Consider the following 14,764-nt stretch of genomic DNA (forward strand, 5'->3'; position numbering starts at 1 on the left):
CGAATGTCTGTTTTAATTGTCCAATTGCCACAGTGCTTGTCAAAGCCAGTTCTGATTAATCTCCTTTGTCAGTGTGCCCTTTGCCATTCCTTATCACTCCTCCCTGCCTCCCTGAGAGAGACTTCACCCTGACTCATAAGGAAAAGGGGATGGCGTATTTTCTTAGCTACTTCCTGCTGAAAAGGGACGTTGTGGCAGAATCTTAAATGATCCAGTAAGTATTAAAAGAAGATGGAAAGAATATACTGAGTCACTGTATCAAAAGGAATTGGCAGACACAGAAAAATTTCAGGAAACAACATATTTGCAAGAGCCTATGGTGATGAAGGAAATAGTTCAGGCTGCTTTGAAGGAAGTGGCAAAAAACAAGGCCCCAGAAGTAGATGGCATACCAATCCACCTATTTCAGCTAAGAGATGCTGCCCTGGACGTGCTCACCAAGATGTGCCAAGAAATCTGGAGAACAACCACTCGGCCAACTGACTGGAAGAGATCTATATTTGTTCCCATTCCAAAGAAGGGTGACCCAACAGATTGTGGAAAATATAGAACAATATCATTGATTTCACATGCAAGGAAGATGTTACTGAAGATTATCCAAAAATGACTGGAACAGCACATCAGCAGAAAACTGCCCGAAGTCCAGGCTGGGTTTAGAAGGGGTCATGGTACTAGGCACATTGTAGCTAAGGTTAGATGGATCTTGACTGAAAGCAGGGAATACCAGAGGAATGTCTATCTGTTCGTCATTGACTATGCAAAGGCATTTGACTGTGTGGACCATAACAAACTGTGGTTGACTCTGAGAAGAATGGGAATCCTAGAATACTTGATCGTGCTAATGTGAAACCTATACTTGGGCCAAGAGGCAATCGTCAGAACAGAGCAAGGAAACATTGCATGGTTCAAAATTGGGAAGGGCGTACACCAGGGATGTGTCCTGTCTCCAAACCTTTTCAACCTGTATGCAGAACAGATTATCTGGGAGGCTGGGCTCTATGAGGAGAAGTGTGGTGTCAGGATTGGTGGGAGATCTATCAACAATCTGTGTTATGCAGAGAATACAACCCTGCTTGCTGAAACTGAGGAGGACCTGAAGCACTTGCTGCAGAGGGTAAAGGACTGCAGCCTCCAATATGGATTGAAGCTCAATGTCAAGAAGACAAAGATTCTCACCACTGGGCCAATTGGCAGCATCAGGATGGATGGTGAAGAGATTGAGATTGTTCACAGCTGTAGTGTGCTTGACTCTACAGTCAACACTCTGGGTACCAGTAGCCAGGAAATTAAAAGACGTATTACCATGGGAAAGTCTGCTGTTAGGGACCTCTCCAAAGTACTGAAGAATAATGGTGTCTCTCTGGAGACTAAGGTGTGTCTGATACAGGCCATTGTCTTTGCTATCACTTGTTATGCATTAGAAATTTGGACAATGTATAAGGAGGATAGAAGGAAAATGGATACTATTGAGCTGTGGTGCTGGAGAAGAGTATTGAGGGTAACTGAACTGCTAGGAAAACAAACAGATTCATCCTGGAAACAATTAAACCAGGCAGCTCCTTGGAGGCAAGGTTTCTGAGGCTTCGTCTAACATACTTTGGACATGTTGTAAGGAGGGACTGGTCCTTGGAGAGGGACATCATGCTTGGGAGGTGGAGGGACAGCACAAGAGGGGAAGGCCCTCTATGAGGTGGATTGATTCAGTGACTGGGGTAATCGGGATGGGTGTGTCAGAGACAGTGAGACTGGCACAGAACAGAGCAGAGTTTAGGGCTGTTGGACATAGGGTCGCTATGAGTCACAAGTGACTCAATGGCACATAACAACAACAACAACAACCCTTGTCTTAGAGAGGATCCTCTGAATTACACTACTGTGTTATATTGTTTGTCCAGTTTTCCTTTCTCTTTCCTTTTTTTAGCCTTTACAAAATAATTTGGTGGGAGAGGATTTTTAAGAATGGGGAAAGGACTTTTAAAAAAGTTCCTACTTTCCCAGGGAGCCCTGGTGTCCTCCTAATGGCAAGAAGCTGCATTGCAATCTCAGAGGTATGCTGTTTGAATCCACCAGATGCTCTGCTGGAAAAGGAGGGGCAATCTCCTCCTGTATCAGTCAGATCCAATTTGACAGTACACACACAAAAATAATAAAAAATATAATAAAAAGGAAATCTTTTTAAAAAGTTGTTACTTTCCCATAAATCTTCAGTTAGATACATTTTCTACAATAATAGCATACTATGTGCGTTAGAAAATTAAAATTTTACGTACCTGACAACAAAAAGACATTTCAAAACAGCATGTGTTTATAAGCTTTTTGAATGAAGACAATTCTGTATAATGAAGCTAAGACAAAAGCACTTCTCATAAAAATGTAGCATATTCTAAAGGAAACTTAGAATATGATTTTCACTTTAACATTGCTTCACAAAAGAAAATTTGAAACTATTGTTTATTCAGTGTAAAGGATTTACTTTCTAATTTGCAAAAGATGTATTCAGCAGTAAGGTCATTGTAATGTACAATAGGGGAAATTATTGAAAAATGGATTCTAACAGAAGGCTTTCAATCAGAACTTAATGAAGCATTGAAGTCTCATGGTGTTCTGAAAGAGGCAGAATACTAAAGACTTTATTCTTATTTTACATTATTTGGAGGGTTTCACCATGTAATAGCTCACATATATAGAATTTTTTAAAAATTGGAGTTTCTCTCAGGTACACATATTTATAGGACGTACTTTGAGTGCAATCACAAGTTCTAGTAAGATTATCTAGGGAGGTCTTTCACATATGCATAAGAGAATATCCCTAAAAATATAGAGGAGGGCTACTGAAATTTCTCCACATTTTAATTTTCTTATGGTTTATCTGCCAAGTATTTCCTTGGATATTAAAAAAGGTGATTCCATTAGGTTGGACCTAACTTATAGCTAACCCTTCAGAAGACTTTTTAGCACGTAAATTACATGGGTGGAAATTGCTGATCTTTCCCCACATAATTATTGGTAAATTTAGACCTTAGCGGTATGGCTTTGGGGTTAGCATCTCAATTCCCTAAAACTACACCGTAGATTATAAGAATAAGAGATGAAACTTGCCCTACATCATTTGAGGGTATACTATTTCTAGTTAATATCTAAGAAGTGTTCTAAAAGAGTAGAAATACCTGATAATATCCCCATATGCCTTTCATCAGCAAAATCTCTCTCTGGTGAGAATTTATTATGATTTGTGAAACATGAGAATTAACTAATGAACCTCTCACATCTTTATGTTCAAAATGCTTCTTGACAGGATAATTTCTTATGTATTTAGCGAAGAATTAGCTAAATACTTTTCCACATTCCTAAATTTCTAAGTTTCTTACATTTATAATTTCTATTATGTCAGCATTGAGCCTTCCAAGAAGGCTTACTTAAGGTTTTTCTCTACTATGAGTTCTCATTTGTTCTCATATTGAGATGTGAGGAAGAAATAAGCACTTTGCCATGTTTTTTACTTTATAATGGTCTCTTTAGCATGGATTCTCATATTTGTAGTGAGGGTTGAGGCTTGATTGAAAGCTTACATTTCTCACATATATAAAGTTTCTCTACACTGTGAATTATTGTGTGATGAATGAGGAATGAAAATGAAATAAAGACTTTGCCACATTCCTTAAATTCATAAAATTGCTGTCCAGTGTGCATTCTCAGCTGTCTGGTGACGTTTGAGGATTGCTTTTTCACATTCCTCATATTCATAAGGTTTTTGCCTCACTGTGAATTCTCTAATGTGCAGTGAAATGTGAAGATGAAATACATTGACACACTTTTCACATTACAAGGGTCTCTCCAGTGTGGATTCACAGATGTCCCATAAGGTTTGAGGATTGAGTAAGAGCTTCTCCACATTCCTCACATTCCTAAGATTTCTTTGCACTGTAAATTCTCAGATGTCTAGGGATGTGTAAGAACCAAAAATGCCTTTGCCATATTGACTATATTGCTAAAACTCTCCACCTTGTATGTGTATATGTTTAGTGAGTTGTGAGAATGTAATAAAGATTTTGTCACTTAGCTTACATATACAATACCTCTCTCCACTGTGAACTTGTAATTGCTTATTAGTGGCTGAGGACTGACAAGCAGCTTTCAGATAGTTTATATTTGTAAGTTATCTAACCAGTATGAATTCTTGTATGAGAACTTAAGTAAGACGATTTATGAAAGATATTGCCACATTCCTTACATTCACAGAATTTTGCTCTACTTTCACACTAGTACTGTCACTTCATTGGAACAGACCTAAGATGTTTTGCCCAAGTATGTTGGAGGTCTGGGGAGAGAAGACCTAATACTGGCAGAACCAAACACTTTTTAACAGTGAAGCTCAAGGCACAGGTGCCTGGTAAGCGCATTTGAAAATTATCTTAAATATATTCTGCTAGTAAACTGGATTATAATCTTTTGGCTTTTCCAACATGGTTCTGTATGGTCTAAGTTATTATATCAGATTTTTCACTCACTAAAGCAGTAGGAGTGGCATTGACATTAATAAAAAGAGTACAAGAGTGTGGGGGACAAGTCTGACCTCACAGGAATTCTTGTTTTGTTCATGCTATTGATAGAGACATTTTTCCTTTGTGAAGCTAATAAAGTTCAGATATGGCCATGCCACATGTTCCTTACTCTTTTTACCCAGGGGAAAGAAGGGCATTCTATTCCTATGTGATTTACTGCCTGTGAAAATCTGTTGTAGGGTAAACTACACATATGTTCTCATTCAAAAGCTGTATATGAACTTTGTAAGCAAACTAGAATAAAATAAAAATTTTATATAAAAAAAAGCTCATAGCAACAAGCAAGTAAATACCCATCAAAATGATTTACATTTGTTGCCCAGATTTCAAAATGATCCTCTACTCTGAGATAATCTGGATAATGATCTAATCCTTAGGCCCTATTTTTGTTGCCACATGGGACAGCTCTGAAGCTTGCCTTGTCCTGAGCCAGTCTTACTTACTCTGGCACACCTACCCACTTTGTTCTAGTTACTATATCCATCCATCTAATCTGAGGTTTTCTTCTCCTGCACTATCCTTCCACTATTGCAAACATAATGTCCTTCTCTAAGGACCAGTCTTTGAACTCTGTTGTTATGTGCCGTCGAGTCACCTGTGACTCATAGTGATCCTATGTACAACAGATCTAAACCCAGTTCTATCCTGTGCCAATCTTATTTGTCTCTGACACACCCATCCCCATTACCCCAGTTACTGAATCAATCCACCTCATCAAAGGTGTTTCTCTCCTAGGCTGTCCATCCACACTCCCAAGCATGATGTCCCACTTCAAGGACTAGTCCCACCCTGCAATATGTCCAAAGTATTTCAGACAAAGCTTCAGAATCCTTGCCTCCAAAGAGCAGCCTGGCTTCACCCTCTCCAGGATGAACTTGTTTGTTCTCATAGCAGCCCATGGTATGTTCAATAGTATTCTACAACAGCTCAAAGGCATCACATCAATTTTCCGCTTATCATCCCTAGTCATTGTCCAGCTCTCTAATGTATAAGAAGTGATTGCAAAGATGATGGCCTGGATCAGGCCCACCTTAGTTTCCAGACTGACATTGTGGCTCTCCAGTACATTGGAGAGGTCTCTGACAGCAGACCTTCCCAATACAATATACATCTTTTATTTTCCTGCCTGCTGGCACTTAGAGTTTTAATTGTAGAGCCAAACAAACTGAAGCTGTTAACAATCTCAATCCCTTCACCATCTATCATGATGCTACCAATCAGCCCAGTGGTGAGAAGCTTTGTTTTCTTGATGTTGAACGTCAATCCATATTGAAAGCTGCAGATGTTAAATATCAATCCATATTGAAGGCTGCGGTACTTGACCTTCTGCAGCAAGTGCTTCAGGTCCTTCTCAGTGTCAGCAAGCAGGGTTGTGTAATCTGAATAAGACAGATTGTTGATGAGTCAACCTCCAATCCTGATGCCACATTTCTCCTAATAGAACACAGTTTCCCAGATAATCTGTTCCACATATAGATTGAAAAGATATAGAGATAGAACACATCCTTGGCACACACCCTTCCCAATTTTGAACCATCCAGTGTTTCCTTGCTCTGTTCTGATGAATGCTTCCTGGGCTAAGTATATAGGCTTGTTCTGGAATTCCCATTCATCTCAGTCAGCCATTGTTTGTTGTAATCTACACAGTCACAGATAGACATTCCTCTGCTTTAGCCAAGATCTATCTGACATTAGCTATAATATTCCTAGTACCATGGCCTCCTCTAAACCCAGCCTGTACTTCAGGCTGTTCTCTGTTGATGTGCTGTTTCAGTCATTTTTTATAAATGTCAGCAGAATCTTGCTTGTATGTGAGATCAATGCTATAGTTCAATAATTTCCACACTCTGTCAGGTCACCTTTCTTTGGAATAGGAACAAATATCAATCTCTTCCATCAGTTGACCAGGTGGTTGTCTTCCAAATTTCTTGGCACAACTTGGTGAGCACATTCGGGGCAGAGTCTTTTTGCTGAAATATGTCATTTGGTATGCCATCAATTCCTAAGGCCTTATTTTTGGCCAATTCTTTCAGAGCAGCTTGAACTTCTTCCTTCATCACCCCAGGGTCTTGCTCATATTTTGTTTCATAAAATGCTTCAGTGTCTCCCATTGCTTTTGGTACAATGACTCTGTACACTCTTTCAATCTTCTTTTAATGCTTCCTGGATTCTAGATCTGTCTTGAAATACAATGTGAGTAACCATATAATATCCATACACATGTACAAGGAAATCCAATGAATACCACCATCATTCAAATATATGCACCAATGACCAGAGCCAAAAAGGAGGAAATAGAAGATTTCTACCAACTTTTTCATTCAAAGATTGATCAAACATACAATCAAGATGCATTAATAATAATGAGTGACTGGAATGCAAAAGTTGGGAACAGAGAAAAAGGATCAATAGTTGGAAAACATGGACTTGATGACAGTAATTAAGTTAAAGATAGAATGATAGAACTTTGCACAATAAACTACTTATTCACTGCAAGTACATTTTATAAGAAACATAAATACAGGCTATCCATGTGGATTTTAGCTGATGGTATGCAGATCTATTACATCTGTGGAAAGAATTGCTGGAGAATCTCAATATCAGCTGTGAAACCTAGACCAGGTGCTGATTGTGGAAGAGACTGTGGAACTACTCATATGCAAGTTCAAGCTGAAGCTGAGGAAAATTAAATACATGGGAACCAAAATTTGACCTTGAGTCTTTTTCACCTAAATTTCAAAACCATCTCAGGAACAAGTTTGAAGCCTTGAACACTAATGAGCAAAGACCAGACAAGCTGTGGGAGGATATAAAAAATATCATCCAGGAAGAATGCAAAAGACCATTGCAAAGACAGAGGAGGAAGAAAAGCCAAGATGGATGTCAGAAGAAATTCTGCATATTGCACTAAAGTGCCAAGAAGCCAAAGCAAAGAAAAGAAATCAAGATATTAAGGAGTTAAGTAGAAGATTTCAAAGGACAGTGCAGGAAGAAAAAGTAAAGTATTACAATGAAATGTGCAATGAACTGGAGTCATAAAATCAAAAGAAATTCTTAGAATTCTCTCCATTTTCATATACTTTTTCTAAGGCCAAAAAAGCAACAAAACCTTAATCATTTCTCAACTTTTCTTTCCCCCTCAGAAACAATAACAGTAAACTTTTTGGTTTCCCCCCACTTCACTGAAACAAATAATAACCATTTTAACTGTATATCTTTCCAAACCCCACATTTATAAAAACAAACAATAGATATGGAAGTTTGAACCAACAAATCCCATTCTTTCTGAAACCAAATGTCTAAAAAATGAGGAAATGGGCCATGGAAGCATAGGTCCATAACCATCTTTCTGAAAGGGCCAGAATGAGTAAGAGTAACAGCAAGAATAATCATGCTGAAGATTATTAAAAATGGCTGATATGGAACATCAATTGGAAACTGCTAAGAATTCAAGCTGGACTCAGAAGAGGTTGTGCTACCAGGTATATCACTCCTAATGTTAGAAGAATATTAGCTTACAGCAAAGAATACAAAAAAAATTATTTGGCAACTAACATTAACAAGGAAAGGTTTACACATAGCCATACTTGAGGCACTGAACACTAATGACTGAAGAACAGATGACATCAAATATATTATCTGTAAAGATGGTATCTTTGAAAAAGGGGGAAAAGTAGTTACAAGTCAGAAGAGAAAGAAGAGCACAAAATGGATGACAAAAAAGAATCTGAAAATTGTACTAGAATATCAAGAAGTCAAAAGAAATCAGAGAAACACCAAAATAAAAGAGATGAACAGATGATTTCAAAGGAGAGCTCGAGAAGATAAGTATTAAAATGAAATGTGCAAATAACAGGAGTTAGCATTTCTCAAGTTGAAGAAATTGAAAAACAAATTCAGCCTCAAGTTCCAGTACTGAGAAATAATATCGATAAAATCTTGAATTATCCAGGAAACATCAAAAGAAGATTAAAGGAATATTCAGAGTCATCGTACAAAAAAGAATTGTTTGACACTAAAAGTATTTAGGAAGTACCATATGGGCAAGAGCCAATGCTAATGAAGGATGAAGGTAAAGCTGCACTGAAGGCATTGACAAAAAAAATGAGGTCCCAGGAAACAATGAAATATTTCAACTAACAGATATAACCAAAGACATGCTCACTGGTTGGTGCTAGTGAATTTGGAGGTCAGCTGTTCGGCTGGCAGACTAGAAGAAATTTCTACTCTTTCACATTCCCAATAAAGGTGACCCCAAAGAATGAGAAAACTATGGAACAATGTAAATAATATCACATTCAATCAAAATATTGTGAAGATCATAAAAAACCCCAAAACATCTGTTAGAACAGTACATAGAGGGAGCTCTGTCAGAAATTGAAGCTAAGTTTATAAGAGGCTGTAGCAGTTGGGATATCATTGCTGATATCAGATGGATCCTGGCTGAAAGCAAGAATACCAGAAGAGTATCTATTTGTGTTTTATTGACATTGCAAAAGCATTTGACTGTGTGGATCATAAAAAACCAAACCAAAACAAAACAAAACACCAACCCCAAAAAAACAAAAACCCATGGCTAACATTGAAAAAAGTGGAAATCACAGAGCACTCAATTATGCTCATATGAAACCTATACCTAGATCAAGAAGCTGTTGTCCAAACACAGCAAGGCAACAATGCATGGCTTACAACCAGGAAAGGTTTGTATCCGAGTTGTATCTTTTCTCCATACTTACTCAAGCAGTATTTTCAGCAAATTATTTGAGAAGCTGAATTCTATGAAAAAGAATGTGGCAGTAGGATCAGAGGAAGATTCATCTACAACTGGTATTATGCTAATGACATACATTTGATTGCTGAAAAGAGAAGGATTTGGAACACTTGCTGCAGAAGATCAAGGAATACAGCCATAAATAAGGATTGCATCTCAACATCAAGAAGACAAAAATATTCAGCATTGGACCAAAAAGCATCATAATGATAGAAGGAGAAAAGATTAAATTTGTCAAAGATTTCATCTTACTAGATACACAATCAACACACTTGGAACCAGTAATTAGCAGATCAGGAGATGTATTGCATTGAACAATTCCATTGTCAGGGACCTTTTCAAATGACTGAAAAGCAATTTGTAAAGTGCACCTGTTTCAGATCATATTTTTTCAGTAACTTGCTATGCACCTAAAAGCTAGAAAATGAAGAAGGATGACAGCAAAAGAACTGACAATGTCTTTGAGTTTTGGTGTGTATGCCTTAGAGAAAATGCAGCCATAATTTTTTCCCTGAAGGCAAAGATGACAAAGTTTTGTCTCATGCTTTGGGCATGTTGCCAAGAGAGGCTATTGCTTGATACCATGCTTTAAAAGGTAGAGTGTCTGTAAAAGAAAGGAATATTCTCTATGAGATGAATTGACACAATGACTTCAAAAATGTTCTCAAGTGTGTCAGAGATTATGAGGATGGTACAAGGATAGGACCAATTTCAAATCTGCTATTTATAAGGTTGCTATGAGGCATCCTCAAATTTATGGTACCTAATTTCTTGTAACAAGAAAGTTTTCTTAGATGATAGTTACTTGAGATGGGAATAGATGGTGAAGGAAGTAAAAATTAATAAACAGAGAGAGTACAGTCATCAGGAGGAAACTGGTCTTTCAGTGTGCTATGTACCACAGAACAACTAAAAATTTTAGAAGACGCAGACTGCTGTTGCTGTCTGTTCACCAGCAACTTAACAGCAACACCGTGATGGGGGTAAACACAATGGAGATACGTCACTCCAGGAGAGGATCAGAGAGTCAATCCACCTCAATTTTTGGGGGGACTGCAGTGCACTTATATACAAACATGTAAACAGGAAGACGGAATAGGGGGGGCTTGCAGATGTGGGACATGTGGATTGGTCAGGAGAACCTCAGCCTCATGCAGACCACTCCAGCTCAAGAGAAGCGGCAGCCGTCTTCTCAGGTGGTGAACTTTCTCAAGCTGGTACAGCCAAACACCAGGGAGCTTTCTCTACCCTGTATTAAAGGCCATTGGGAGGCTTGCACTTATCTGGAGCTTAAGTGATCTGTCCTTGCCAGAAGCCCTCCCTTCCTCCCCAACATTCCACAACATCTCCTCCCTTTTTCTTTTAAATGAATTCAAAGAGGGGAAAGTAACAAAACAAAACCAAAAAAAAAAAAAACCCACAAAAACCAACCCTTAAAAACTACAATATTGTCACAGCTCTGCATCATCCAATTTTTATTCTCTCTAACCCATTCATTTATTGAACACAAATTGAACCAAGTTACAGTAACTAAAGTATGTTTAAGTAAGAATCACCTGGTATTAAAGTAAAATAAAGAAAGTTTGAAAAAAGGACAAAATAAGATGCGGGCAATTGAAGATTGTTACCAATGTCAGATGGATCTTGGCTGAAAGTAGAGTACCAAAGTAATGTTAATCTGTGTTTCATTGAATATACAAAGGCATTTGACTTTTTTCCCTTTTTTATTATTATCAATTTTAATAGACATTTACAGAGGTTTTGAATTTCCATTCATTCACTGCCGCAAAAAAACAAAAACAAAAACAAAAAACACCCAAAAACAAAAACAAAGGCATTTGACTGTGTAGATCACAGCATATTGTGTCTAACATTGATAAAAAAAGGATCCCAGAACACTTGATTGTGCTCATACAAAACTTATTCTTGGACCAGGAAATTATTGTCTGAACAGAGCAAGGAAACACTGCTTGGTTCAAAATTAGTAAGGGAATGTGTCAGAGATGTGTCCTGTCTCAATACCTTTTCATTCTGTTTGCAGAACAGATCATTCAGGAGGCTGGACTTTATGAGGAAGAGGATGGCATCAGGGTTGGAGGAAGACTCTAACAAACTGTGTTATGTAGATAATACAACCTTGTTTGGTGAAATTGAGGACCTGAAGTATTAGCTGCAAAAGATCAAGAGCTGTAGTCTTCAAAATAGATTAAAGCTTAAAGTAAAAAAGACAAAGATTCATAAAGATAAATACTGGATAAGACCATTATTGTAGAACAAGTATGATGATCAGGAGAGAGGGGCACTTAATTATAGGGTCACACAGTTTGATGGGTGGAGGGTGGGGTGGGTAAAGGAAAGGGGAAAGATATGGTTTGTAAAACAATGTATATGAACTTTGTAAGTAAACCAGTACAAAAAAATGAATTAAAAAAATTTATTCCAAAGACGAAAAGGGTATTATAAAGAACATGATTTTCCAAGCTGAAATATTCAGTTTGAAACAATGTTTTCCTTAAACATTTCTCTTTATCCCTACTTATGTGTGCCTTTCAGGCATGTTAAAACATGATTTCCCTTCTTTTCATTTAAAGCCTTGGCAATCTATTTCCCTTCAACTACCAAACATGCAGAGAGACGAAAAGAAATGTTAACAATTAAATATGTTTTGCAAAGAAGATTCAGCACTGGGCAGCACTCTTACAACTGCCTTGTCAGTCACCTTTCATAGAGATGGTTGAAAGGATGGCAAGTGAGTCAGGAAGTTTCCCCCTTCTATCTTGTTATTAAACAAGGCAAGATGTCAGCATGCATCCAGTCCCCTGCCACCCACAACAATGAGGATATTTTCAACATTCTTGCAGTTCTACTGGAATTGGTTGGGAACTGGAAATCATCCAAATGCTTGTGGAAAATATAGTCAAATTTGTGATGTTACTTGTTTGGTCCTTACAGAGCAAAACTTTCAAATAAAAATTAAGCTTCACACTACTTTATATATAAAAATTTAAAATTGAGCCTAGTTATATTGTGTATCAACAATGATGTTGGCTTGCTTCATAGAATTTCTAATGCTAGGAAGAAAAGGAATTTTATATGCATCACTGGTAGCAATAATATGATGAAAATAATAATGTGATTAAGAAATAAATGCTGGGGGAGGGGGCAAATGGCAAAGATTCTCACCACTGGACCAACTGGCAAAACCATGATGGATAAAGAAGATATTGAAGTTGTTAAAAAGCTCAGACTGCTTGGCTGCACAATCAACACTTTTGGCACCAGCAGTCAGAAAATCAAAAGACAAATTGCATTTGGGGAAGTCTTCTGTCAGGGACCTTTGTGCTAAAGAGCAATAATGTTGGTCTAGAGACTTAGTTACACCTGATCCAGGCCATGGTTTTCATAATTACTTGCTATGTATCAGAGAGCAAAAGGATGACAGAAGAAGAATTTATGCCTTTGAGTTGTGGTGTTGGAAAAGATTATTGACCGTACCGTGGACTCCCAGGGGAATAAATAAGTCTGCCTTGGAAAGGGTGATACCAAATTCCTCCTTGGAAGTAAGAATTTTCAAGCTCTGTCTCATATACTTTGGGCATACAGCCAGGAAAGACTAGTCCTTGGAGAAGGACATCATGCTTGGAAGGGTGAACAAACAGTGCAAGAGAGGAAGACCTCAGATGAGATGGATTGACATGACAACTGGGGCAGTAGGATTAGGTGTGTTAGAGTCAGTGAGGATAAGGCAGGATTCAAAGCTATTGGTTTCCATGAGTCACAAACAATTAGTTGGCACATAATAACAATAGACAGTTGAAGAAGTAATGGTACATTATAAAGTGAATTACAGAAAAACAGTTACAAGTGTGTGTGTTTTTTTAAAATGTTATTATGCAATGAGGTTGTCAAGTCCTTTTCTCTTAATGATAATTTTCCCCCATCCTAACTCTTTTCCAGAATAGGATCACAGGGAGTCTCAAATATCTGGATTCAATAGATGACTCTCCTCCACTAGAGAAAACACATGCCCAAGGTGTATTTTAGTCAAACACTTTAAAAGCTGAACTCATTAAGTTACATTAATTGTGTTTTATTCCAAAAAGTAATGAGTCAGAGGCAACAGGGGAAAAGAATGAAGAAAGTACCTATTTTAATTGCTCCCTCTGTTCTGCAGACTTTCCAGTGAGGTCCCTAGGAAAATGGGTCCCAAAGGAATGGTAAAGACTTCATTTCTTTTGTCCTTTGCTGCTTCTTTACTCAGGGCCTGTAGACATCAGGACCTAAGATTTTTGTTTTTCAGACTTGAGAGACTGAGCCTTCCAAAGATGATTGTTGAGTTTTGGTCTCAGAAATCTGTCTTCCTGTCCTATAGACAAAAGAAATGGTAATGGGTTGGATGTAAGATCTGTTTCTCAGTCCTTGTCAGCTATGTTTTCCTTCTATAAGTGCCTTTTTTTTAAAAGAGAACTTTGTTCTCATCTTCTCACCTTCAGAAAGGCTGTATACACAAGAAGACTGTGGGAGGAATGAATTTATTCTATTTCATTTGTAATGATACTATTTTATTTGATTCCATAGTATTTTCTTGAGATACTCCTTGGTTAATGAAGTCTAGTCTAAAATGGTAGTGATAAATTCTTTGTCAACCTCATTGCACTTGCACGACTCATACAGCCATTAGAACTAAGAACTTAGTAACATCTATCAACAACCTTAAAAACCTTCATTTCATATACCCAGAAATATTACTGTTATAATTGCCATTAATAGACTAAATTTTGTTAAAAGAATATGTCATTTTTATTATCATCCCTTGCCTATCGATGTATTGAATATTTCAGTCCATTTTTATTTCCTTTTATGTCCACTACGAAAAATTTCCACTGTGATTATCTGTTACTCGTGAGGGAGAAAATAGCTTTGAGGGTTATTCAAATCCATATAAGTCCAGACTAAATGAAATTGCACCAAGTCAACCTAAAGAAATGGGTACAATAAAGGCTCATTAAAATCAGAACTTTTATATCTTTAATGAATCTTTAACAACTGTATATAGGGTAGGCATTACAAATTGAAATACTAATCCTCAAAAGGACCATAAGAAATATCATCACTCTTCCTATATGTCTAGAGGAGATTTGTAACAATGCTGAATTCACAGGATATGGGAAGGATATGTCATTTTAAATAAAATATGATTTCTTTCTGCACTCTATTTTACACTACTTCTAATGTTACTTCTTCAATTTACTTATCTGGAATCAAACACAAAATAATGCTATGTCATCCATGAATTAAAAATTAAATTAAGCTGACTCAGATTTAAATTTTTTTCAGAGTATTTAGGTATTGCCCACCTCATTGGGTTCTATGAAGGTATCCACTTTAGTGAGACAATTCTTTGATCTTCCAGGACTGAAAAACTACGAAA

The sequence above is a fragment of the Elephantulus edwardii genome, unplaced genomic scaffold (genome assembly GCF_000299155.1).
Source record: "Elephantulus edwardii isolate Elephantulus edwardi_28Jun2011 unplaced genomic scaffold, EleEdw1.0 scaffold00544, whole genome shotgun sequence".
NCBI lineage: Eukaryota > Metazoa > Chordata > Mammalia > Macroscelidea > Macroscelididae > Elephantulus > Elephantulus edwardii.